The sequence below is a fragment of the Symphalangus syndactylus genome, chromosome 15 (genome assembly GCF_028878055.3).
Source record: "Symphalangus syndactylus isolate Jambi chromosome 15, NHGRI_mSymSyn1-v2.1_pri, whole genome shotgun sequence".
NCBI lineage: Eukaryota > Metazoa > Chordata > Mammalia > Primates > Hylobatidae > Symphalangus > Symphalangus syndactylus.
In genome coordinates, this window is record NC_072437.2 from 2,093,926 (window position 1) to 2,121,169 (window position 27,244).

Below are 27,244 nucleotides of genomic sequence, written 5' to 3' on the forward strand. Positions count from 1 at the left end.
GTAGAAAATGCAAGTGGATATTCGGAGCGCTAAGACGGTAATACTGGAAGAGGAATATATTCAAATATAAACTACACAGAAGCATTCTGTGAAACTACTTTCTGTTCTGTGCATTCAACTAACTGAGTTGAACCTTACTTTTGATGGAGCCGTTCTGAAACACTCTTTCTGTAGAAACTGCAATTGGACATTCTGAGCGCTAAGAGGCCTATATTCGGAACAAGAATATCTTCAAATAAAAACTACACAGAAGCATTCTGTGAAACTTATTTCTGATATGGGCATTCAACTAATAGAGTAAAACCATACTTTTGATTGAGCCTTTCTGTACACTCTTTCTGTAGAAAATGCAAGTGGACATTCGGAGCGCTAAGAGGGTAATACTGGAAAAAGTAATATCTTCAAATATGAACTACACAGAATCATTCTGTGAAATTTCTTTCTGATCTGTGCATTCAGCTAACAGAGTTAAACCGTACTTTTGATTGAGCAGTTCTGAACACTCTTTCTGTAGAAAATGCAACTGGCCATTTGAAGCGCTAGGAGGGTAATAGTGGAAAAAGAATATATTCAAATATAAACTACACAGAAACATTCTGTGAAACTTCTTTCTGATCTGAGCATTCAGCTAACAGAGTTAAACCATACTTTTGATTGAGCAGTTTTGAAACACTCTGTCTGTAGAAAATGCAACTGGACATTCGGAACGCTAATTGGGTAATAGTGGAAAAAAGAATATGTTCAAATATAAACTACACAGAAGCATTGTATGAAACTTCTTTCTGTTCTGTGCATTCAACTAACAGATTTGAAACTTACTTTTGATTGAGCCGTTCTGAAACACTTTCTGTAGAAACTGCAATTGGACATTCTGAGCGCTAAGAGGCCTATATTGGGAAAAATAATATCTTCAAATAAAAATTACACAGCAGCATTGTGTGAAACTTATTTCTGATATGTGCATTCAGCTAACAGAGTTAAACCATACTTTTGATTGAGCAGTTCTGAACACTCTTTCTGTAGAAAATGCAACTGGACATTTGGAGCGCTAAGAGGGTAGTAGTTGAAAAAGAATATATTCAAATATAAACTACAGAGAAACATTCTGTGAAACTTTTTCTGATCTGAGCATTCAGCTAACAGAGTTAAACCATACTTTTGATTGAGCAGTTTTGAAACACTCTGTCTGCAGAAAATGCAACTGGACATTCGGAGCGCTAAGTGGGTAATAGTGGAAAAAGGAATATGTTCAAATATAAACTACACAGAAGCATTGTATGAAACAACTTTGTGTTGTGTACATTCAACTAACAGAGTTGAACCTTACTTTTGATTGAGCCGTTCTTAAACACTGTTTCTGTAGAAACTGTAATTGGACATTCTGAGCGCTAGGAGGCCTATATTGCGAAAAATATTATCTTCAAATAAAAACTACACAGAAGCATTGTGTGAAACTTATTTGTGATATGTGCATTCAGCTAACAGAATTAAACCATACATTTGATTGCACAGTTCTGAACACTCTTTCTGTAGAAAATGCAAGTGGACATTCGGAGCGCTAAGAGGGTAATAGTGGAAAAAGCAATATATTCATATATAAACTACACAGAAGCATTCTGTGAAAGTTCTTTCTGATCTCTGCATTCAACTAACTGAGTTAAACCTTGCTTTTGATTGAGCCGTTCTGAAACTCTCTTTCTGTAGAAAATGCAATTGGACATTCTGAGCGCTAAGAGGCCTATATTGGAAAAAAGAATATCTACACATAAAAACTACACAGAAGCCTTCTGTGAAACTTTTTCTGTTCTGTGCTTTCAACTAAAAGTGTTGAACCTTTGTTTTGATTGAGCCGTTCTGAAACACTCTTTCTGTAGAAAATGAAAGTGGACATTCGGAGCGCTAAGATTGTATTAGTGGAAAAAGGAATATCTCCAAATAAAAACTACACAGAAGCATTCTCTGAAACTTATTTCTGATCTGTGCATTCAGTTAACAGATCTAAACCATACTTTTGATTGAGCAGTTATGAAACACTCTTTGTGTAGAAAATGCAAGGGACCTTCGGAGCGCTAAGATTGTAATAGAGGAAAAAGGAATATCTCCAAATAAAAACTACACAGAAGCATTCTCAGAAACTCCTTTCTGTTCTCTGAATTCAACTAACAGAGTTTAGCCTTACTTTTGAAGGAACAGTTCTGAAACACTCTTTGTGTAGAAACTGCCAGTGGACATTCGGAGCGCTAAGTGGGTAATAGTCAATAAAGGAATATCTTCAACTAAATACTACACAGAAGCATTCTGTGAAACTTCTTTCTGTTCTGTGCATTCAACTAAAAGAAGTGAACCTTAATTTTCATTGAGCCGTTCTGAAACACTCTTTCTATAGAAACTGCAATTGGACATTCTGAGCGCTAAGAGGCATATATTTGTAAAAAGAATATTTTCATATAAACACTACACAGAAGCATTCTGTTAAACTTCTTTCTGATCTGTGCATTCAGCTAACAGAGTTAAACCATACTTTTGATTGAGCAGTTCTGAAACACTCTTTCTGTAGAAAATGCTACTGGACATTTGGAGCGCTAAGTGGGTAATAGTGGAAAAAGGAATATGTTCAAATATAAACTACACAGAAGCATTCTGTGAAACTTCTTTCTGTTCTGTGAATTCAAATAACTGAGTTGAACCTTACTTTTGATGGAGCCGTTCTGAAACACTCTTTCTGTAGAAACTGCAATTGGATATTCTGAGCGCTAAGAGGCCTATATTGGGAAAAGAATATCTTCAAATAAAAACTACACAGAAGCATTCTGTGAAACTTATTTCTGATATGGGCATTCAACTAATAGAGTAAAACCATACTTTTGATTGAGCCGTTCTGAACACTCTTTCTGTAGAAAATGAAAGGGGACATTCGGAGCGCTAAGAGGGTAATACTGGAAAAAGTAATATCTTCAAATATAAACTACACAGAATCATTCTGTGAAACTTCTTTCTGATCTGTGCATTCAGCTAACAGAGTTAAACCATACTTTTGATTGAGAAGTTCTGAACACTCTTTCTGTAGAAAATGCAACTGGACATTTGGAGCGCTAAGAAGGTAGTAGTGGAAAAAGAATATATTCAAATATAAACTACACAGAAGCATTCTGTGAAACTTCTTTCTGATCTGAGCATTCAGCTAACAGAGTTAAACCATTCTTTTGATTGAGCAGTTTTGAAACACTCTGTCTGTAGAAAATGCAACTGGACATTCGCAGTGCTAAGTGGGTAATAGTGGAAAAAGGAATATGTTCAAATATAAACTACACAGAAGCATTGTATGAAACATCTTTCTCTTCTGTACATTCAACTAACAGAGTTGAACCTTACTTTTGATTGAGCCGTTCTTAAACACTCTTTCTGTAGAAACTGTAATTGGACATTCTGAGCGCTAAGAGGCCTATATTGTGAAAAATAATATATTCAAATAAAAATTACACAGAAGCATTGTGTGAAACTTATTTGTGATATGTGCATTCAGCTAACAGAGTTAAACCATACTTTTGATTGCACAGTTCTGAATACTCTTTCTGTAGAAAATGCAAGTGGACATTCCGAGCGCTAAGAGGGTAATAGTGGAAAAAGCAATATATCCAAATGTAAACTACACAGAAGCATTCTGTGAAACTTCTTTCTGTTCTCTGCATTCAACTAACTGAGTTGAACCTTGCTTTTGATTGAGCCGTTCTGAAACACTCTTTCTGTAGAAAATGCAATTGGACATTCTGAGCGCTAAGAGGCCTATATTGGGAAAAAGAATATCTACAAATAAAAACTACACAGAAGCATTCTGTGAAACTTCTTTCTGTTCTGTGCATTCAACCAAAAGTGTTGAACCTTAGTTTTGATTGAGCCGTTCTCAAACACTCTTTCTGTAGAAAATGCAAGTGGACATTCGGAGCGCTAAGATTGTAATAGTGGAAAAAGGAATATCTCCAAATAAAAACTACACAGAAGCATTCTCTGAAACTCCTTTCTGTTCTCTGCATTCAACTAACAGAGCTGAGTCTCAGTTTTGAAGGAGCAGTTCTGAAACACTCTTTGCGTAGGAACTGCCAGTGGACATTCGGAGCGCTAATACGGTAATAGTCGAAAAAGGAATATCTTCAACTAAATACTTCACAGAAGCATTCTGTGAAACTACTTTCTGTTCTGTGCATTCAACTAAAAGAGTTGAAACTTAGTTTTGATTGAGCCGTTCTGAAACACTCTTTCTGTAGAAAATGAAAGTGGATATTCGGAGCGCTAAGAGGGTAATAGTGGAAAAAGGATTATCTTCAAATATAAACTACACAGAATCATTCTGTGAAACTTCTTTCTGATATGTGCATTCAGCTAACAGAGTTAAAGCCTACTTTTGATAGAGCAGTTCTGAACACTCTTTCTGTAGAAAATGCAACTGGACATTTGGAGCGCTAAGAGGGTAGTAGTGGAAAAAGGTATATATTCAAATATAAGCTACACAGAAGCATTCTGTGAAACTTCTTTCTGATCTGAGCATTCAGCTAACAGAGTTAAACCATACTTTTGATTGAGTAGATTTGAAACACTCTGTCTGTAGAAAATGCAACTGGACATTCGGAGCGCTAAGTGGGTAATAATGGAAAAAGGAATATGTTCAATATAAACTACACAGAAGCATTGTATGAAACTCCTTTCTGTTCTGTGCATTCAACTAACAGAGTTGAAGCTTACTTTTGATTGAGCCGTTCTGAAACACTCTTTCTGTAGAAACAGCAATTGGACATTCTGAGATCTAAGAGGCCTATATTGGGAAAAATAATATCTTCAAATAAAAACTACACAGCAGCATTGTGTGAAACTTATTTCTGATCTGTGCATTCAGCTAACAGAGTTAAACCATACTTTTGATTGCGCAGTTCTGAACACTCTTTCTGTAGAAAATGCAAGTGGACATTCGCAGCGCTAATACGGTAATAGTGGAAAAAGGAATATATTCAATTATAAACTACACAGAAGCATTCTGTGAAACTTCTTTCTGTTCTGTGCATTCAACTAACTGAGTTGAACCTTACTTTTGATGGAGCCGTTGTGAAACACTCTTTCTGTAGAAATTGCAATTGGACATTCTAACCGCTAGAAGGCCTATATTGGGAAAAAGAATATCTACAAATAAAAACTACACAGAATCATTCTGTGAAACTTCTTTCGGATCTGTGCATTCAACTAACAGAGTAAAACCATACTTTTGATTGAGCCGTTCTGAACACTCTTTCTGTAGAAAATGCAAGTGGACATTCGGAGCGCTAAGAGGGTAATAGTTGAAAAAGCAATATATTCAAATATAAACTACACAGAAGCATTCTGTGAAACTTCTTTCTGTTCTGTGCTTTCAACTAAAAGTGTTGAACCTTTGTTTTGATTGAGCCGTTCTGAAACACTCTTTCTGTAGAAAATGAAAGTGGACATTCGGAGCGCTAAGATTGTATTAGTGGAAAAAGGAATATCTCCAAATAAAAACTACACAGAAGCATTCTCTGAAACTTATTTCTGATCTGTGCATTCAGTTAACAGATCTAAACCATACTTTTGATTGAGCAGTTATGAAACACTCTTTGTGTAGAAAATGCAAGGGACCTTCGGAGCGCTAAGATTGTAATAGAGGAAAAAGGAATATCTCCAAATAAAAACTACACAGAAGCATTCTCAGAAACTCCTTTCTGTTCTCTGAATTCAACTAACAGAGTTTAGCCTTACTTTTGAAGGAACAGTTCTGAAACACTCTTTGTGTAGAAACTGCCAGTGGACATTCGGAGCGCTAAGTGGGTAATAGTCTATAAAGGAATATCTTCAACTAAATACTACACAGAAGCATTCTGTGAAACTTCTTTCTGTTCTGTGCATTCAACTAAAAGAAGTGAACCTTAATTTTCATTGAGCCGTTCTGAAACACTCTTTCTATAGAAACTGCAATTGGACATTCTGAGCGCTAAGAGGCATATATTTGTAAAAAGAATATTTTCATATAAACACTACACAGAAGCATTCTGTTAAACTTCTTTCTGATCTGTGCATTCAGCTAACAGAGTTAAACCATACTTTTGATTGAGCAGTTCTGAAACACTCTTTCTGTAGAAAATGCTACTGGACATTTGGAGCGCTAAGTGGGTAATAGTGGAAAAAGGAATATGTTCAAATATAAACTACACAGAAGCATTCTGTGAAACTTCTTTCTGTTCTGTGAATTCAAATAACTGAGTTGAACCTTACTTTTGATGGAGCCGTTCTGAAACACTCTTTCTGTAGAAACTGCAATTGGATATTCTGAGCGCTAAGAGGCCTATATTGGGAAAAGAATATCTTCAAATAAAAACTACACAGAAGCATTCTGTGAAACTTATTTCTGATATGGGCATTCAACTAATAGAGTAAAACCATACTTTTGATTGAGCCGTTCTGAACACTCTTTCTGTAGAAAATGAAAGGGGACATTCGGAGCGCTAAGAGGGTAATACTGGAAAAAGTAATATCTTCAAATATAAACTACACAGAATCATTCTGTGAAACTTCTTTCTGATCTGTGCATTCAGCTAACAGAGTTAAACCATACTTTTGATTGAGAAGTTCTGAACACTCTTTCTGTAGAAAATGCAACTGGACATTTGGAGCGCTAAGAAGGTAGTAGTGGAAAAAGAATATATTCAAATATAAACTACACAGAAGCATTCTGTGAAACTTCTTTCTGATCTGAGCATTCAGCTAACAGAGTTAAACCATTCTTTTGATTGAGCAGTTTTGAAACACTCTGTCTGTAGAAAATGCAACTGGACATTCGCAGTGCTAAGTGGGTAATAGTGGAAAAAGGAATATGTTCAAATATAAACTACACAGAAGCATTGTATGAAACATCTTTCTCTTCTGTACATTCAACTAACAGAGTTGAACCTTACTTTTGATTGAGCCGTTCTTAAACACTCTTTCTGTAGAAACTGTAATTGGACATTCTGAGCGCTAAGAGGCCTATATTGTGAAAAATAATATATTCAAATAAAAATTACACAGAAGCATTGTGTGAAACTTATTTGTGATATGTGCATTCAGCTAACAGAGTTAAACCATACTTTTGATTGCACAGTTCTGAATACTCTTTCTGTAGAAAATGCAAGTGGACATTCCGAGCGCTAAGAGGGTAATAGTGGAAAAAGCAATATATCCAAATGTAAACTACACAGAAGCATTCTGTGAAACTTCTTTCTGTTCTCTGCATTCAACTAACTGAGTTGAACCTTGCTTTTGATTGAGCCGTTCTGAAACACTCTTTCTGTAGAAAATGCAATTGGACATTCTGAGCGCTAAGAGGCCTATATTGGGAAAAAGAATATCTACAAATAAAAACTACACAGAAGCATTCTGTGAAACTTCTTTCTGTTCTGTGCATTCAACCAAAAGTGTTGAACCTTAGTTTTGATTGAGCCGTTCTCAAACACTCTTTCTGTAGAAAATGCAAGTGGACATTCGGAGCGCTAAGATTGTAATAGTGGAAAAAGGAATATCTCCAAATAAAAACTACACAGAAGCATTCTCTGAAACTCCTTTCTGTTCTCTGCATTCAACTAACAGAGCTGAGTCTCAGTTTTGAAGGAGCAGTTCTGAAACACTCTTTGCGTAGGAACTGCCAGTGGACATTCGGAGCGCTAATACGGTAATAGTCGAAAAAGGAATATCTTCAACTAAATACTTCACAGAAGCATTCTGTGAAACTACTTTCTGTTCTGTGCATTCAACTAAAAGAGTTGAAACTTAGTTTTGATTGAGCCGTTCTGAAACACTCTTTCTGTAGAAAATGAAAGTGGATATTCGGAGCGCTAAGAGGGTAATAGTGGAAAAAGGATTATCTTCAAATATAAACTACACAGAATCATTCTGTGAAACTTCTTTCTGATATGTGCATTCAGCTAACAGAGTTAAAGCCTACTTTTGATAGAGCAGTTCTGAACACTCTTTCTGTAGAAAATGCAACTGGACATTTGGAGCGCTAAGAGGGTAGTAGTGGAAAAAGGAATATATTCAAATATAAGCTACACAGAAGCATTCTGTGAAACTTCTTTCTGATCTGAGCATTCAGCTAACAGAGTTAAACCATACTTTTGATTGAGTAGATTTGAAACACTCTGTCTGTAGAAAATGCAACTGGACATTCGGAGCGCTAAGTGGGTAATAATGGAAAAAGGAATATGTTCAATATAAACTACACAGAAGCATTGTATGAAACTCCTTTCTGTTCTGTGCATTCAACTAACAGAGTTGAAGCTTACTTTTGATTGAGCCGTTCTGAAACACTCTTTCTGTAGAAACAGCAATTGGACATTCTGAGATCTAAGAGGCCTATATTGGGAAAAATAATATCTTCATATAAAAACTACACAGCAGCATTGTGTGAAACTTATTTCTGATCTGTGCATTCAGCTAACAGAGTTAAACCATACTTTTGATTGCGCAGTTCTGAACACTCTTTCTGTAGAAAATGCAAGTGGACATTCGCAGCGCTAATACGGTAATAGTGGAAAAAGGAATATATTCAATTATAAACTACACAGAAGCATTCTGTGAAACTTCTTTCTGTTCTGTGCATTCAACTAACTGAGTTGAACCTTACTTTTGATGGAGCCGTTGTGAAACACTCTTTCTGTAGAAATTGCAATTGGACATTCTAACCGCTAGAAGGCCTATATTGGGAAAAAGAATATCTACAAATAAAAACTACACAGAATCATTCTGTGAAACTTCTTTCGGATCTGTGCATTCAACTAACAGAGTAAAACCATACTTTTGATTGAGCCGTTCTGAACACTCTTTCTGTAGAAAATGCAAGTGGACATTCGGAGCGCTAAGAGGGTAATAGTTGAAAAAGCAATACATTCAAATATAAACTACACAGAAGCATTCTGTGAAACTTCTTTCTGTTCTGTGCATTCAACTAACAGAGTTGAATCTTACTTTTGATTGAGCCGTTCTGAAACACTCTTTCTGTAGAAACTGCAATGGGACTTTCTAAGCGCTAAGAGGCCTACATTGTTAAAAAGAATATCTTCAAATAAAAACTACACAGAAGCATTCTGTGAAACTTATTTCTGATATGTGCATTCAGTTAACAGAGCTAAACCATACTTTTGATTGAGCAGTTATGAAACATTCTTTGTGTAGAAAATGCAAGTGGACCTTCGGAGCGCTAAGATTTTTATAGCGGAAAAACGATTATCTCCAAATAAAAACCACACAGAAGCATTCTCTGAAACTCTTTCTGTTCTCTGAATTCAACTAACAGAGTTTAGCCTTACTTTTGAAGGAACAGTTCTGAAACACTCTTCGTGTAGAAACTGCCAGTGGACATTCGGAGCGCTAAGGGTGTAATAGTCAATAAAGGAATATCTTCAACTAAATACTACACAGAAGCATTCTGTGAAACTTCTTCCTGTTTTGTGCATTCAACTAAAAGAGGTGAACCTTACTTTTCATTGAGCCGTTCTGAAACACTCTTTCTATAGAAACTGCAATTGGACATTCTGAGCGCTAAGAGGCCTATATTGGTAAAAAGAATATTTTCATATAAACACTACACAGAAGCATTCTGTGAAACTTCTTTCTGATCTGGGCATTCAGCTAACAGAGTTAAACCATACTTTTGATTGAGCAGTTCTGAAACACTCTTTCTGTAGAAAATGCTACAGGACATTTGGAGCGCTAAGTGGGTAATAGTGGAAAAAGGAATATCTTCAAATATAAACTACACAGAATCATTCTGTGAAACTTATTTCTGATCTGTGCATTCAGCTAACAGAGTTAAACCATACTTTTGATTGAGCAGTTCTGAACACTCTTTCTGTAGAAAATGCAAGTGGACATTTAGAGCGCTAAAAGGGTAGTAGTGGAAAAAGGAATATATTCAAATATAAACTACACAGAAGCATTGTATGAAACTTCTTTCACTTCTGTGCATTCAACTAACAGAGTTGAACCTTATTTTTGATTGAGCCGTTCTGAAACATTCTTTCTGTAGAAAATGCAAGCGGATATTCGGAGCGCTAAGACGGTAATACTGGAAAAGGAATATATTCAAATATAAACTACACAGAAGCATTCTGTGAAACTTATTTCTGTTCTGTGCATTCAACTAACTGAGTTGAACCTTACTTTTGATGGAGGCGTTCTGAAAAGCTCTTTCTGTAGAAACTGCAATTGGACATTCTGAGCGCTAAGAGGCCTATATTTTGAAAAAGAATATCTTCAAATAAAAACTACACAGAAGCATTCTGTGAAACTTATTTCGGATATGGGCATTCAAGTAATAGAGTAAAACCAGACTTTTGATTGAGCAGTTCTGAACACTCTTTCTGTAGAAAATGCAAGTGGACATTCTGAGCGCTAAGAGGGTAATACTAGAAAAAGTAATATCTTCAAATATAAACTACACAGAATCATTCTGTGAAACTTCTTTCTGATCTGTGCATTCAGCTAACAGAATTAAACCATACTTTTCATTGAGCAGTTCTGAACACTCTTTCTGTAGAAAATGCAACTAGACATTTGGAGCGATAAGAGGGTAGTAGTGGAAAAAGGAATATATTCAAATATAAACTACACGGAAGCATTCTGTGAAACTTCTTTCTGATCTGAGCATTCAGCTAACAGAGTTAAACCATACTTTTGACTGAGCAGTTTTGTAACACTCTGTCTGTAGAAAATGCAACTGGACATTCGGAGCGCTAAGTGGGTAATAGTGGAAAAAGGAATATGTTCAAATACAAACTACACAGAAGCATTGTATGAAACACCTTTCCGTTCTGTACATTCAACTAACAGAGTTGAACCTTAGTTTTGATTGAGCCGTTCTGAAACACTCTTTCTGTAGAAAATACAAGTGGACATTCGGAGCGCTAAGTTAGTAATAGTGGAAAAAGGAATATCTCCAAATAAAAACTACACAGAAGCATTCTCTGAAACTCCTTTCTGTTCTCTGCATTCAACTAACAGAGCTGAGCCTTACTTTTGGAGGAGCAGTTCTGAAACACTCTTTGTGTAGAAACTGCCAGTGGAAATTCAGAGCGCTAAGAGGGTAATAGTCGAAAAAGGAATATCTTCAACTAAATACGACACAGAAGCATTCTGTGAAACTTCTTTCTGTTCTGCGCATTCAACTAAAAGAGATGAAACTTAGTTTTGATTGAGCCGTTCTGAAACACCCTTTCTGTAGAAAATGAAAGTGGAGATTCGGAGCGCTAAGAGGGTAATAGTGGAAAAAGGATTATCTTCAAATATAAACTACACAGAATCATTCTGTGAAACTTCTTTCTGATATGTGCATTCAGCTAACAGAGTTAAACCATACTTTTGATATTGCAGTTCTGAACACTCTTTCTGTAGAAAATGCAACTGGACATTTGGAGCGCTAAGAGGGTAGTATTGGAAAAAGGAATATATTCAAATATAAGCTACACAGAAGCATTCTGTGAAACTTCTTTCTGATCTGAGCATTCCGCTAACAGAGTTAAACCATACTTTTGATTGAGGAGATTTGAAACACTCTGACTGTAGAAAATGCAACTGGACATTCGGAGCGCTAAGTGGGTAATAATGGAAAAAGGAATATGTTCAAATATAAACAACACAGAAGCATTGTATGAAACTTCTTTCTGTTCTGTGCATTCAACTAACAGAGTTGAACCTTACTTTTGATTGAGCCGTTCTGAAACACTCTTTCTGTAGAAACTGCAATTGGACATTCTCAGCTCTAAGAGGCCTATATTGGGAATAATAATATCTTCAAATAAAAACTACACAGCAGAATTGTGTGAAACTTATTTCTGATATGTGCATTCAGCTAACAGAGTTAAACCATACTTTTGATTGCGCAGTTCTGAACACTCTTTCTGTAGAAAATGCAAGTGGACATTCGGAGCCCTAATACGGTAATAATGGAAAAAGGAATATATTCAATTATAAACTACCCAGAAGCATTCTGTGAAACTTCTTTCTGTTCTGTGCATTCAACTAACTGAGTTGAACCTTACTTTTGATGGAGCCGTTGTGAAACACTCTTTCTGTAGAAACTGCAATTGGACATTCTGACCGCTAAAAGGCCTATATTGGGAAAAAGAATATCTACAAATAAAAACTACACAGCAGCATTCTGTGAAACTTCTTTCGGATCTGTGCATTCAACTAACAGAGTAAAACCATACTTTTGATTGAGCCGTTCTGAACACTCTTTCTGTAGAAAATGCAAGTGGACTTTCGGAGCGCTAAGAGCGTAATAGTTGAAAAAGGAATATATTCAAATATAAACTACACAGAAGCATTCTGTGAAACTTCTTTCTGTTCTGTGCATTCAACTAACAGAGTTGAACCTTACTTTTGATTGAGCCGTTCTGAAACACTCTTTCTGTAGAAACTGCAATTGGACTTTCTAAGCGCTAAGAGGCCTACATTGTTAAAAAGAATATCTTCAAATAAAAACAACACAGAAGCATTCTGTGAAACATATTTCTGATATGTGCATTCAGTTAACAGAGCTAAACCATACTTTTGATTGAGCAGTTATGAAACCCTCTTTGTGTAGAAAATATAAGTGGACCTTCGGAGCGCTAAGATTGTAATAGAGGAAAAATGATTATCTCCAAATAAAAACCACACAGAAGCATTCTCTGAAACTCCTTTCTGTTCTCTGAATTCAACTAACAGAGTTGAGCCTTACTTTTGAAGGAACAGTTCTGAAACACTTTTGTGTACAAACTGCCAGTGGACATTCGGAGCGCTAAGAGGGTAATAGTCAATAAAGGAATATCTTCAACTAAATACTACACAGAAGCATTCTGTGAAACTCCTTTCTGTTCTGTGCATTCAACTAAAAGAGGTGAACCTTACTTTTCATTGAGCCGTTCTGAAACACTCTTTCTATAGAAACTGCAATTGGACATTCTGAGCGCTAAGAGGCCTATATTGGTAAAAAGAATATTTTTATATAAACACTACACAGAAGCATTCTGTGAAACTTCTTTCTGATCTGTGCATTCAGCTAACAGAGTTAAACCATACTTTGGATTGAGCAGTTCTGAAACACTCATTCTGTAGAAAATGCTACTGGACATTTGGAGCGCAAAGTGGGTAATAGTGGAAAAAGGAATATCTTCAAATATAAACTACACAGAATCATTCTGTGAAACTTCTTTCTGATCTGTGCATTCAGCTAACAGAGTTAAAGCATACTTTTGATTGAGACGTTCTGAACACTCTTTCTGTAGAAAATGCAACTGGACATTTGGAGCGCTAAGAGCGTAGTAGTGGAAAAAGGAATATATTCAAATATAAACTACACAGAAGAATTGTATGAAACTCCTTTCTCTTCTGTGCATTTAACTAACAGAGTTGAACCTTATTTTTGATTGAGCCGTTCTGAAACACTCTTTCTTTAGAAAATGCAAGTGGATATTCGCAGCGCTAAGACGGTAATACTGGAAAAGGAATATATTCAAATATAAACTACACAGAAGCATTCTGTGAAACTTATTTCTGTTCTCTGCATTCAACTAACTGAGTTGAACCTTACTTTTGATGGAGCCGTTCTGAGAAGCTCTTTCTGTAGAAACTGCAATTGGACATTCTGAGCGCTAAGAGGCCTATATTTTGAAAAAGAATGTCTTCAAATAAAAACTACACAGAAGCATTCTGTGAAACTTATTTCTCATATAGGCATTCAACTAATAGAGTAAAACCTTACTTTTGATTGAGCCGTTCTGAACACTTTCTGTAGAAAATGCAAGTGGACATTCTGAGCGCTAAGAGGGTAATACTAGAAAAAGTAATATCTTCAAATATAAACTACACAGAATCATTCTGTGAAACTTCTTTCTGATCTGTGCATTCAGCTAACAGAATTAAACCATACTTTTCATTGAGCGGTTCTGAACACTCTTTCTGTAGAAAATGCAACTGGACAATTGGAGCGCTAAGAGGGTAGTAGTGGAAAAAGGAATATATTCAAATATAAACTACACAGAAGCATTCTGTGAAACTTGTTTCTGATCTGAGCATTCAGCTAACAGAGTTAAACCATAGTTTTGACTGAGCAGTTTTGAAACACTCTGTCTGTAGAAAATGCAACTGGACATTCGGAGCGCAAAGTGGCTAATAGTGGAAAAAGTAATATGTTCAAATATAAACTACACAGAAGCATTGTATGAAACAGCTTTCTGTTCTGTACATTCAACTCACAGGGTTGAACCTTACTTTTGATTTAGCCGTTCTGAAACACTCTTTCTGTTGAAACTGCAATTGGACATTCTGAGCGCTAAGAGGCCTATATTGGGAAAAATAATATATTCAAATAAAAACTACACAGAAGCATTGTGTGAAACTTATTTCTGATATGTGCGTTCAGCTAACAGAGATAAACCATACTTTTTATTGCGCAGTTCTGAACACTCTTTCTGTAGAAAATGCAAGTGGACATTCGGAGCGCTAAGAGGGTAATATTGGAAAAAGCAATATATTCAAATATAAACTACACAGAAGCATTCTGTGAAACTTCTTTCTGTTCTCTGCATTCAACTAACTGAGTTGAACCTTGCTTTTGATTGAGCCGTTCTGGATCACTCTTTCTGTAGAAAATGCAATTGGACATTCTGAGCGCTAAGAGGCCTATATTTGGAAAAAGAATATCTACAAATAAAAACTACACAGAAGCATTCTGTGAAACTTCTTTCTCTTCTGTGCATTCAACTAAAAGTGTTGAACCTTAGTTTTGATTGAGCCGTTCTGAAACACTCTTTCTGTAGAAAATGCAAGTGGACTTTCGGAGCGCTAAGATAGTAATAGTGGAAAAAGGAATATCTCCAAATAAAAACTACACAGAAGCATTCTCTGAAACTCCTTTCTGTTCTCTGCATTCAACTAACAGAGCTGAGCCTTACTTTTGAAGGAGCAGTTCTGAAACACTCTTTGTGTAGAAACTGCCAGTGGAAATTCAGAGCGCTAAGAGGGTAATATTCGAAAAAGGAATATCTTCAACTAAATACTACACAGAAGCATTCTGTGAAACTTCTTTCTGTTCTGTGCATTCAACTAAAAGAGTTGAACCTTAGTTTTGATTGAGCCGTTCTTAAACACTCTTTCTGTAGAAAATGAAAGTGGAGATTCGGAGCGCTAAGAGGGTAATAGTGGAAAAAATATTATCTTCAAATATAAACTACACAGAATCATTCTGTGAAAATTCTTTCTGATATATGCATTCAGCTAACAGAGTTAAACCATAGTTTTATAGAGCAGTTCTGAACACACTTTCTGTAGAAAATGCAACTGGACGTTTGGAGCGCTAAGAGGGTAGTAGTGGAAAAAGGAATATATTCAAATGTAAGCTACACAGAAGCATTCTGTGAAACTTCTTTCTCATCTGAGCATTCAGCTAACAGAGTTAAACCATACTTTTGATTGAGGAGATTTGAAACACTCTGTCTTTACAAAATGCAACTGGATATTCGGAGCGCTAAGTGGGTAATAATGGAAAAAGTAATATGTTCAAATATAAACTTCACAAATGCATTGTATGAAACTTCTTTCTCTTCTGTGCATTCAACTAACAGAGTTGAACCTTTCTTTTGATTGAGCCGTTCTGAAACACTCTTTCTGTAGAAACTGCAATTGGACATTCTGAGCGATAAGAGGCCTATTTTGGGAAAAATAATATCTTCAAATAAAAACTACACAGCAGCATTGTGTGAAAGTTATTTCTGATATGTGCATTCAGCTAACAGAACTAAACCATACTTTTGATTGCGCAGTTCTGAACACTCTTTCTGTAGAAAATGCAAGTGGACATTCGGAGCGCTAATAGGGTAATAGTGGAAAAAGTAATATATTCAATTATAAACTACACAGAAGCATTCTGTGAAACTTCTTTCAGTTCTGTGCATTCAACTAACTGAGTTGAACCTTACTTTTGATGGAGCCGTTGTGAAACACTCTTTCTGTAGAAACTGCAATTGGACATTCTGACCGCTAAAAGGCCTATATTGGGAAAAAGAATATCTACAAATAAAAACTACATAGAAGCATTCTGTGAAACTTCTTTCGGATCTGTGCATTGAATTAACAGAGTAATGCCATACTTTTGATTGAGCCGTTCTGAACACTCTTTCTGTAGAAAATGTAAGTGGACATTAAGAGCGCTAAGAGGGTAATAGTTGAAAAAGGAATATATTCAAATATAAACTACACAGAAGCATTGTGTGAAACTTCTTTCTGTTCTGTGCATTCAACTAACAGAGTTGAAACTTACTTTTTATTGAGCCGTTCTGAAACACTCTTTCTGTAGAAACTGCAATTGGACTTTCTAAGCGCTAAGAGGCCTACATTGTTAAAAAGAATATCTTCAAATAAAAACTACACAGAAGCATTCTGTGAAACTTATTTCTGATCAGTGCATTCAGTTAACAGAGCTAAAATATACTTTTGATTCAGCAGTTATGAAACACTCGTTCTGTAGAAAATGCAAGTGCACATTCTGAGCGCTAAGATTGTAATAGAGGAAAAAGTAATATCTCCAAATAAAAACTACACAGAAGCATTCTCTGAAACTCCTTTCTGTTCTCTGCATTCAACTAACAGAGTTTAGCCTTACTTTTGAAGCAGCAGTTCTGAAACACTCTTTGTGTACAAACTGCCAGTGGACATTCGGAGCGCTAAGTGGGTAATAGTCAAAAAAGGAATATCTTCACCTAAATACTACACAGAAGCATTCTGTGAAACTTCTTTCTGTTGTGTGCATTCAACTAAAAGAGGTGAACCTTATTTTGATTGAGCCGTTCTGAAACACTCTTTCTATAGAAACTGCAATTGGACATTCTGAGCGCTAAGAGGCCTATATTGGTAAAAAGAATATCTTCATATAAACACTACACAGAAGCATTCTGTGAAACTTTTTTCTGATCTGTGCATTCAGCTAACAGAGTTAAACCATACTTTTGATTGAGCAGTTCTGAAACACTCTTTCTGTAGAAAATGCAACTGGACATTTGGAGCGGTAAGTGGGTAATAATGGAAAAAGTAATATCTTCAAATATCAACTACACAGAATCATTCTGTGAAACTTCTTTCTGATCTGTGAATTCAGCTAACAGAATTAAACCATACTTTTGATTGAGCAGTTCTGAACACTCTTTCTGTAGAAAATGCAACTGGACGTTTGGAGCGCTAAGAGTGTAGTAGTGGAAAAAGGGATATATTCAAATATAAACTACACAGAAGCATTCTGTGAAACTTCTTTCTGTTCTTTGCATTCAACTAACTGAGTTGAACCTTACTTTTGATGCAGCCGTTCTGAAACACTCTTTCTGTAGAAACTGCAATTGGACATTCTGAGCGCTAAGAGGCCTATATTGGGAAAAAGAATATCTTCAAATAAAAACTACACAGAAGCATTCTGTGAAACTTATTTCTGATATGGGCATTCAACTAATAGAGTAAAACCATACTTTTGATTGAGCCGTTCTGAACACTCTTTCTGTAGAAAATGCAAGTGGACATTCGGAGCGCTAAGGGGGTAATACTAGAAAAAGTAATATCTTCAAATATAAACTACACAGAATCATTCTGTGAAACTTCTTTCTGATCTGTGCATTCAGCTAACAGAATTAAACCATACTTTTCATTGAGCAGTTCTGAACACTCTTTCTGTAGAAAATGCAAATGGACATTCGGAGCGCTAAGAGGGTAGTAGTGGAAAAAGGATTATATTCAAAAATAAACTACACAGAAGCATTCTGTGAAACTTCTTTCTGATCTGAGCATTCAGCTAACAGAGTTAAACCATACTTTTGACTGAGCAGTTTTGAAACACTCTGTCTGTAGAAAATCCAACTGGACATTCGGAGCGCTAAGTGGGTAATAGTGGAAAAAGGAATATGTTCAAATATAAACTACACAGAAGCATTGTATGAAACACCTTTCTGTTCTGTACATTCAACTAACAGAGTTGAAACTTACTTTTGATTTAGCCGTTCAGAAACACTCTTTCTGTAGAAACTGCAATTGGACATTCTGAGCCCTAAGAGGCCTATATTGGGAAAAATAATATATTCAAATAAAAACTACACAGAAGCATTGTGTGAAACTTATTTCTCATATGTGCATTCAGGTAACAGAGTTAAACCATACTTTTGATTGCGCAGTTCTGAACCCTCTTTCTGTAGAAAATGCAATGTACATTCGGAGTGCTAAGAGGGTAATAGTGGAAAAAGCAATATATTCAAATATAAACTACACAGAAGCATTCTGTGAAACTTCTTTCTGTTCTTTGCATTCAACTAACTGAGTTGAACCTTGCTTTTGATTGAGCCGTTCAGGAACACTCTTTCTGTAGAAAATGCAATTGGACATTCTGAGCGCTAAGAGGCCTATATTGGGAAAAAGAATATCTACAAATAAAAACTACAGAGAAGCATTCTGTGAAACTTGTTTCTGTTCTGTGCATTCAACTAAAAGTGTTGAACCTTAGTTTTGATTGAGCCGTTCTGAAACACTCTTTCTGTAGAAAATGCAAGTGGACATTTGGAGCGCTAAGATAGTAATAGTGGAAAAAAGAATATCTCCAAATAAAAACTACACAGAAGCATTCTCTGAAACTCCTTTCTGTTCTCTGCATTCAAATAACAGAGCTGAGCCTTACTTTTGAAGGAGCAGTTCTGAAACACTCTTTGTGTAGAAACTGCCAGTGGAAATTCAGAGCGCTAAGAGGGTAATAGTCGAAAAAGGAATATCTTCAACTAAATACTACACAGAAGCATTCTGTGAAACTTCTTTCTGTTCTGTGCATTCAACTAAAAGAGTTGAACCTTAGTTTTGATTGAGCCGTTCTGAAACACTCTTTCTGTAGAAAATGAAAGTGGAGGTTCGGAGCGCTAAGAGGGTAATAGTGGAAAAAGGAATATCTTAAAATATAAACTACACAGAATCATTCTGTGAAACTTCTTTCTGATATGTGCATTCAGCTAACAGAGTTAAACCATAGTTTTGATAGAGCAGTTCTGAACACTCTTTCTGTAGAAAATGCAACTGGACATTTGGAGCGCTAAGAGTTTAGTAGTGGAAAAAGGAATATATTCAAATATAAGCTACACAGAAGCATTCTGTGAAACTTCATTCTGATCTGAGCATTCAGCTAACAGTGTTAAACCATACTTTTGATTGAGGAGATTTGAAACACTCTGTGTGTAGAAAATGCAACTGGACATTCGGAGCGCTAAGTGGGTAATAATGGAAAAAGGAATATGTTCAAATATAAACTACACAGAAACATTGTATGAAACTTCTTTCTGTTCTGTGCATTCAGGTAACAGAGTTGAGCCTTACTTTTGATTGAGCCGTTCTGAAACACTCTTTCTGTAGAAACTGCAATTGGACATTCAGAGCACTAAGAGGCCTATATTGGGAAAAATAATATCTTCAAATAAAAACTACACAGCAGCATTGTGTGAAACTTATTTCTGATATGTGCATTCAGCTAACACAGCTAAACCATACTTTTGATTGCGCAGTTCTGAACACTCTTTCTGTAGAAAATGTAAGTGGACATTCGGAGCGCTAATACGGTAATAGTGGGAAAAGGAATATATGAAATTATAAACTACACAGAAGCATTCTGTGAAACTTCTCTCAGTTCTGTGCATTCAACTAACTGATTTGAACCTTGCTTTTGATGGAGCCGTTGTGAAACACTCTTTCTGTAGAAACTGCAATCGGACATTCTGACCGCTAAAAGGCCTATATTAGGAAAAAGAATATCTACAAATAAAAACTACACAGAAGCATTCTGTGAAACTTCTTTCGGATCTGTGCATTGAACTAACAGAATAAAACCATACTTTTGATTGAGCCGTTCTGAACACTCTTTCTGTAGAAAATGTAAGTGGACATTAAGAGCGCTAAGAGGGTAATAGTTGAAAAAGGAATATATTCAAATAAAAAGTACACAGAAGCATTCTTTGAAACTTCTTTCTGTTCTGTGCATTCAACTAACAGAGTTGAACCTTACTTTTGATTGAGCCATTCTGAAACACTCTTTCTGTAGAAACTGCAATTGAACTTTCTAAGCGCTAAGAGGCCAACATTGTTAAAAAGCATATCTTCAAATAAAAACTACACAGAAGCATTCTGTGAAACTTATTTCTGATCAGTGCATTCAGTTAACAGAGCTAAACCATACTTTTGATTGAGCAGTTATGAAACACTCGTTCTGTAGAAAATGCAAGTGGACATTCGGAGCGCTAAGATTGTAATAGAGGAAAAGGGAATATCTCCAAATAAAAACTACACAGAAGCATTGTCTGAGACTCCTTTCTGTTCTCTGCATTCAACTAACAGAGTTTAGCCTTACTTTTGAAGGAGCAGTTCTGAAACACTCTTTGTGTAGAAACTGCCAGTGGATATTCGGAGCGCTAAGTGGGTAATAGTAAAAAAGGAATATCTTCAACTAAATACTACAGAGAATCATTCTGTGAAACTTCTTTCTGATATGTGCATTCAGCTAACAGAGTTAAACCATAGTTTTGATAGAGCAGTTCTGAACACTCTTTCTGTAGAAAATGCAACTGGACATTTTGAGCGCTAAGAGTTTAGTAGTGGAAAAAGGAATATATTCAAATATAAGCTACACAGAAGCATTCTGTGAAACTTCATTCTGATCTGAGCATTCAGCTAACAGAGTTAAAGCATACTTTTGATTGTGGAGATTTGATACACTCTGTCTGTAGAAAATGCAACTGGACATTCGGAGCGCTAAGTGGGTAATAATGGAAAAAGGAATATGTTCAAATATAAACTACACAGAAGCATTGTATGAAACTTCCTTCTGTTCTGTGCATTCAAGTAACAGAGTTGAGCCTTACTTTTGATTGAGCCGTTCTGAAACACTCTTTCTGTAGAAACTGCAATTGGACATTCTGAGCGCTAAGAGGCCTATATTGGGAAAAATAATATCTTCAAATAAAAACTACACAGCAGCATTGTGTGAAACTTATTTCTGATATGTGCATTCAGCTAACAGAGCTAAACCATACTTTTATTGCGCAGTTCTGAACACTCTTTCTGTAGAAAATGCAAGTTTACATTCGGAGCGCTAATACGGTAATAGTGGGAAAAATGAATATATGAAATTATAAACTACACAGAAGCATTCTGTGAAACTTCTTTCAGTTCTGTGCATTCAAATAACTGATTTGAACCTTACTTTTGATGGAGCCGTTGTGAAACACTCTTTCTGTAGAAACTGCAAACGGACATTCTGACCGCTAAAAGTCCTATATTGGGAAAAAGAATATCTACAAATAAAAACTACACTGAAGCATTCTGTGAAACTTCTTTCGGATCTGTGCATTGAACTATCAGAGTAAAACCATACTTTTGATTGAGCCGTTCTGAACACTCTTTCTGTAGAAAATGCAAGTGGACATTCGGAGCGCTAAGAGGGTAATAGTGGAAAAAGGAATATATTCAAATATAAACTACACAGAAGCATTCTGTGAAACTTCTTTCTGTTCTGTGCATTCAACTAAATGAGTTGAACCTTACTTTTGATTGAGCAGTTCTGAAACACTCTTTCGGTAGATAATGCAACTGGACATTTGGAGCGCTAAGTGGGTAATAGTGGAAAAAGGAATATCTTCAAATATAAACTACACAGAAGCATTGTATGAAACTTCTTTCTGTTCTGTGCATTCAACTAACACTATTGAACCTTATTTTTGATTGAACAGTTCTGTAACACTCTTTCTGTAGATACTGCAATTGGACATTCAGAGCGCTAAGTGGCCTATATTGGGAAAAAGAATTTCTTCAAATAAAAACTACACAGAAGCATTCTGTGAAACTTCTTTCTGATCTGTTCATACAGCTAACAGAGTTAAACCATTCTTTTGATTGAGCAGTTCTGACCACTCTTTCTGTAGAAAATGCAAGTGGACATTCGGCGCGCTAAGATTGTAATAGTGGAAAATGGAATATCTCCAAATAAAAACTACACAGAAGCATTCTCTGAAACTCCTTTCTGTTCTCTGCATTCAACTAACAGAGCTGAGCCTTACTTTTGAAGTAGCAGTTCTGAAACACTCTTTGTGTAGAAACTGCCAGTGGACATTCGGAGCACTAAGACGGTAATAGTCGAAAAAGGAATATCTTCAACTAAATACTACATTGAAGCATTCTGTGAAACTTCTTTCTGTTCTGTGCATTCAACTAAAAGAGTTGAACCTTAGTTTTGATTGAGCCGTTCTGAAACACTCTTTCTGTAGAAAATGCAAGTGGAGATTCGGAGCGCTAAGTGGGTAATAGTGGAAAAAGTAATATCTTCAAATATCAACTACACAGAATCATTCTGTGAAACTTCTTTCTGATCTGTGCATTCAGCTAACAGAGTTAAACCATACTTTTCATTGAGCAGTTCTGAACACTCTTTCTGTAGAAAATGCAACTGGACATTTGGAGCGCTAAGAGGGTAGTAGTGGAAAAAGGAATATATTCAAATATAAACTACACAGAAGCATTCTGTGAAACTTCTTTCTGATCTGAGCATTGAGCTAACAGAGTTAAAGCATACTTTTGATTGAGCAGTTTTGAAACACTCTGTCTGTAGAAAATGCAACTGGACATTCGGAGCGCTAAGTGGGTAACAGTGGAAAAAGGAATATGTTCAAATATAAACTACACAGAAGCATTGTATGAAACTTCTTTCTGTTCTGTGCATTCAACTAACAGTGTTGAACCTTACTTTTGATTGAGCCGTTCTGAAACACTCTTTCTGTAGAAACTGCAGTTGGACATTCTGCGCGCTAAGAGGCCTATATTGGGAAAAATAATATCTTCAAATAAAAACTACACAGAAGCATTGTGTGAAACTTATTTCTGATATGTGCATTCAGCTAACAGAATTAAACCATACTTTTGATTGCGCAGTTCTGAACACTCTTTCTGTAGAAAATGCAAGTGGACATTCGGAGCGCTAAGAGGGTAATAGTGAAAAAGGAATATATTCAAATCTAAACTACACAGAAGCATTCTGTGAAACTTCGTTCTGTTCTTTGCATTCAACTAAAAGAGTTGAACTATATTTTTGATTGAGCCTTTCTGAAACACTCTTCCTGTAGAAACATTCAGGCTGTAGATATCACCAGTGTACCTTGCCTTCCTGGTAATAATGACATAATCTTTCTTCCTCCCCTGGCCACTCTCAGCCTTGGAAGTTACTGGCTAGTGGGTAGTAGATACTGGATGAGCCATCACACGGTGGCCCTGGCACAGAAAGCCTGGGTGACACGGCTCCACACAGCATAATTCAGACGGGCTGTGGGAAATATCATGTGGGGAAGCAATGTCGTTTCAACAAAGAACTCAGCAGGATAAATACGACCAATCTCATGTCTCACAAATGATCACTTGTGTCTGAATGTCTTCCATTTCTGTTCGTATTCATGCCTTATGGGTTAAGTCTCATCCCCAAGTATGTTTCTAGTGAATATGAAAGACCCTATTGTCACATATTTCTTTCTTTATATGCAACTACCACCATTTCATTAACTTTTGCTTAAAGGAACAATTTTTAAAAGTAATCTGACATGTTACTTTACCATTTTTTGATCAATTTATTTTGTGTCTTCTTTACATATATTTTGAAGGGCCATATCTGAAACAGAACTTTCCTTTTTCATTAAAAAACTAGCATATGTGGGCTATGTGCCTTTATATTCATTTTATTGACTATTTTACAATGAACAGTCTTATATTTTACTTTATACTAATTCCTCCAGATTAATGACAAGTATTTAACCTAACATGTTGATCCATCTCACTTAATATTAGTTTAACTTCAATTAATTCCTTCCTTTTTACTCATAATCAACATTTTTCCTGATGAGAAATTAAGAAAGAAGATATGTTTGGCACCTCTGTCCATATCTTTGCCCATTTCTTACTCCTCTAAGAATGCAAGAGATTCTAATCTGATTACACATTACCAATTAATTGGGCCACATTTACTTGTGGGCCATCTGGCTGAATATTTTTTAATCATGAGCAAACCATGGTGCTCTTCTTCTCTCTTGCCCCTGCCTTAACGCAGTAAGGCATTTTCCTTGGCTTATTTCCTTCTCATTGCAGCAGAGTTGAAATGTGAGACGGGGTGTAGCTTCTCCTAACCCCTGGCACATCATCTGATGGAACTGAAGAGTGAGAAATGACCTCCACGGACCTGGAGCCTCAGCTTCAGGTCTCCACCGAGATGCCACATTGGAGGCAAGCTCAACGCAATGCCTTTATTAGAAACGTTTTTAAAAGGGAACCCGTATTCACGTTTGTCAGGACACTGCTTATCTCTCTAGTTGAACCCGTATAACTTACTTTATAAGATGGTAAGATACAAAGACTCTTAATCTTCCATCTACCAGGACTCTTGACATAAATTGAAAGCTCACTTATAACAGCTCTAGCATCCCAAGTGCCTTTGACTACACTCCAATTTAACTTATTGTTCAGTTTTTATATAAATGTCTTCCTTATATTGTGCTTAATTTTCTTATTAATTTAACATTTTCAGAAGAATACTCATTCTGAGAAGTTCACAAATCAGTTAGGCTTAAGTTTTTAAATAAATGTTTTAAAAATATTAAAGGCACACGTATGAAACAATGATACTAGACTTAATTATGGAGAGCAGCCTCCCCTACAAATTTCAGCCACAACACAAGAGCAGTAAGCAGATCAGTCCCCTCACCTTCATTCCAACATTTCAAGTGACTGGGGAAAGAATAGGGACAAAATAAAATAAATCAAAATAAAGGTTTCTTGTGGAACACTGAAAAATTATTATGTGCTAAAGTGTAAGAATGCTTTATATCCATCCCATCGTTTGTCCTGGGAGGTACTTTCTATTATTGATTTCATTTGACAAATGAGGAAACAGAGGTCTGAATAGGTAGAGAAACAATTGTCAACTTTCTACTTCTTAGTATAACTTTACTACCTCTGAGGCCTGCCTGCATTCCTGCACTGGGGTTTCATGGACATTGCTCGAGACCACTGGCCCTATGTCTGTCATCTTTTATGTTTCATTTATAAACACCCTCAGCTCTTGATCTGTGAGGGTCTTAATAAATAGAGCTGTATTAAATTTTTGCGCTTTAAAAATAATATATGATATTAAGAAATAGTATTTCTGATAACAGCTTAAGCCATAATATGAAGTGTGCTGATACAAGAGGAGTTTGTAGGTCTTAAAAAAAAAAACAAAAAAAAAACTAAGCTTTAATTTAGTACAAGTTTCTGACTTTCCTGCTAAAATTTATCTAGGAGTATATATAAAGAAAAGGCCTTATTGAATAAACTGGTAAATGCATCTCTCAAGTTTTATTTTATATTCAACATAATATGAAGTAAAAATAAAAATAAAATACAACTAAGAAATATAGCATTGGCTACTTTTCGAAACATTTCTCCACAAAATAGGGGGTAAAATATGAAAAAGTTTTGACACAATGTTTTGAGTCTCTATTTATTTATAACCTAAAGGAAATAAGAATTTGATATGCCTCAAGGAAAAAAAATCCAACGAAGAGTTTTTTTGTGGGGGAAAGAAAGCCTACTATCCAGCCTCAGAGATTAGATTTAAAAGCCAAAGAAAACTTTGTTAGATTATAGTGTGACAGAGCAAACCAATCTTTAAATCTACCAAAACACTTCTAGAATGCTAGAACACAGTATGTGTGAGAAAATAACAAGTGTTTTGAGAAACATCATTTTTTAATGTCCTAAACCACTGACTTACAACATATGAAAAGATGTGGCATGACACGAATTTGAGAATATATACTGTAGAACAGCTATTAACAAGCTTTTCTTGGTACTGAAGTGTGTTCCACAAAACAGTTTTTACTCTTACATGAAGAAGACAGTGAACCAAAGTAAATTAAACTACCAGAAACAGGTGTTAGCTTGACATTAAGAACCCACAAATCTACATTTGTTTCCATTCCTAAAAATCAGCTTTCAATTAATAATAATATAATCATTAAAAAATATATATTTTTAAAGCGTCTGTTTACTTTCCTTAACTTGTAAATCACTACTGGTGTTTCCAACTCTCTTAGTGAATTTAAATGACAATATCATTCCTTAATTTTTCTATGACCTGAAAACGTCCGATTAGAAAATGAGCAAATTGCTCACAATGCTGATAAAAATCAAAGTAAAAGCTTGTATTTAAGAACATCAGTCTCTACTAAAACGAGAAATACCTAAAAATACGAATATATCCGAAATGTCGCAAAGCACATAAACCAGGTTGAAATAAAAATTTGAATGGGCAATTATGTAACATAAAGCCAGATAACCCAACCAGTTCATACATTTTATACTCAATATAGGATATTATAAATTAGATAGTTACTGATGAGATAATAGCTTTTATAGTTAACTCTGTAGTAATTAAGCAGGATGGCAAGGCAGCAAAGAGGTCAAATTAATTTCTGAGTTCTTCCATTTATCTTTAGAAATGATAGGGAAAATTCTAACTCCAAAAGTGTTTTGTGGGAATCTAAAGAACAGTTTTGACAAAGAGGGGGTCTCAAGAAAGCATTTATGATTAAGCAACCTGACATAAACAGTAACTGCAAATTATTAGAACCAGTTGATGTTTATCTAAATGGATAAATCATTCATCTGAATAATTATCAACCCAGACAAACTATAGGCCCTGAAATTGCAATTATGAAAGAGAACCAATCAAATGTTAAGACCAAATTTAAAATTTTAGCAATGGTAGAAACTATGAATCATAAAATGCTACCTTTGACTCAAGAAATGCAACCCTTGGTTAGACAGCATATTAAAAACTAGATGGCTAATGAGGTATTTGTATGGTTTCTTTTTATACTTGTTTTTGTGACATTAAGAATCTCAAAGAATCACAAATTCAAATAAAGCAATAGGCCTCTTCTCTCTGAGTTTAGCTTAGACCTTCCCTTACCTAACACGTCTGAACGTGTTCTTTGTTCTTGAACAAGATTTCGCCATTAAAACTCACACAGAAAGAACTTGGCAAGACTTTACTAAACAAAGTTTAGGATGTTTCTAATTTTCATTAAAAAATAGTGTAGGAATTTTAATGAGATTACATAATTTCTAAGTCAGTTATTTAAGACCCACC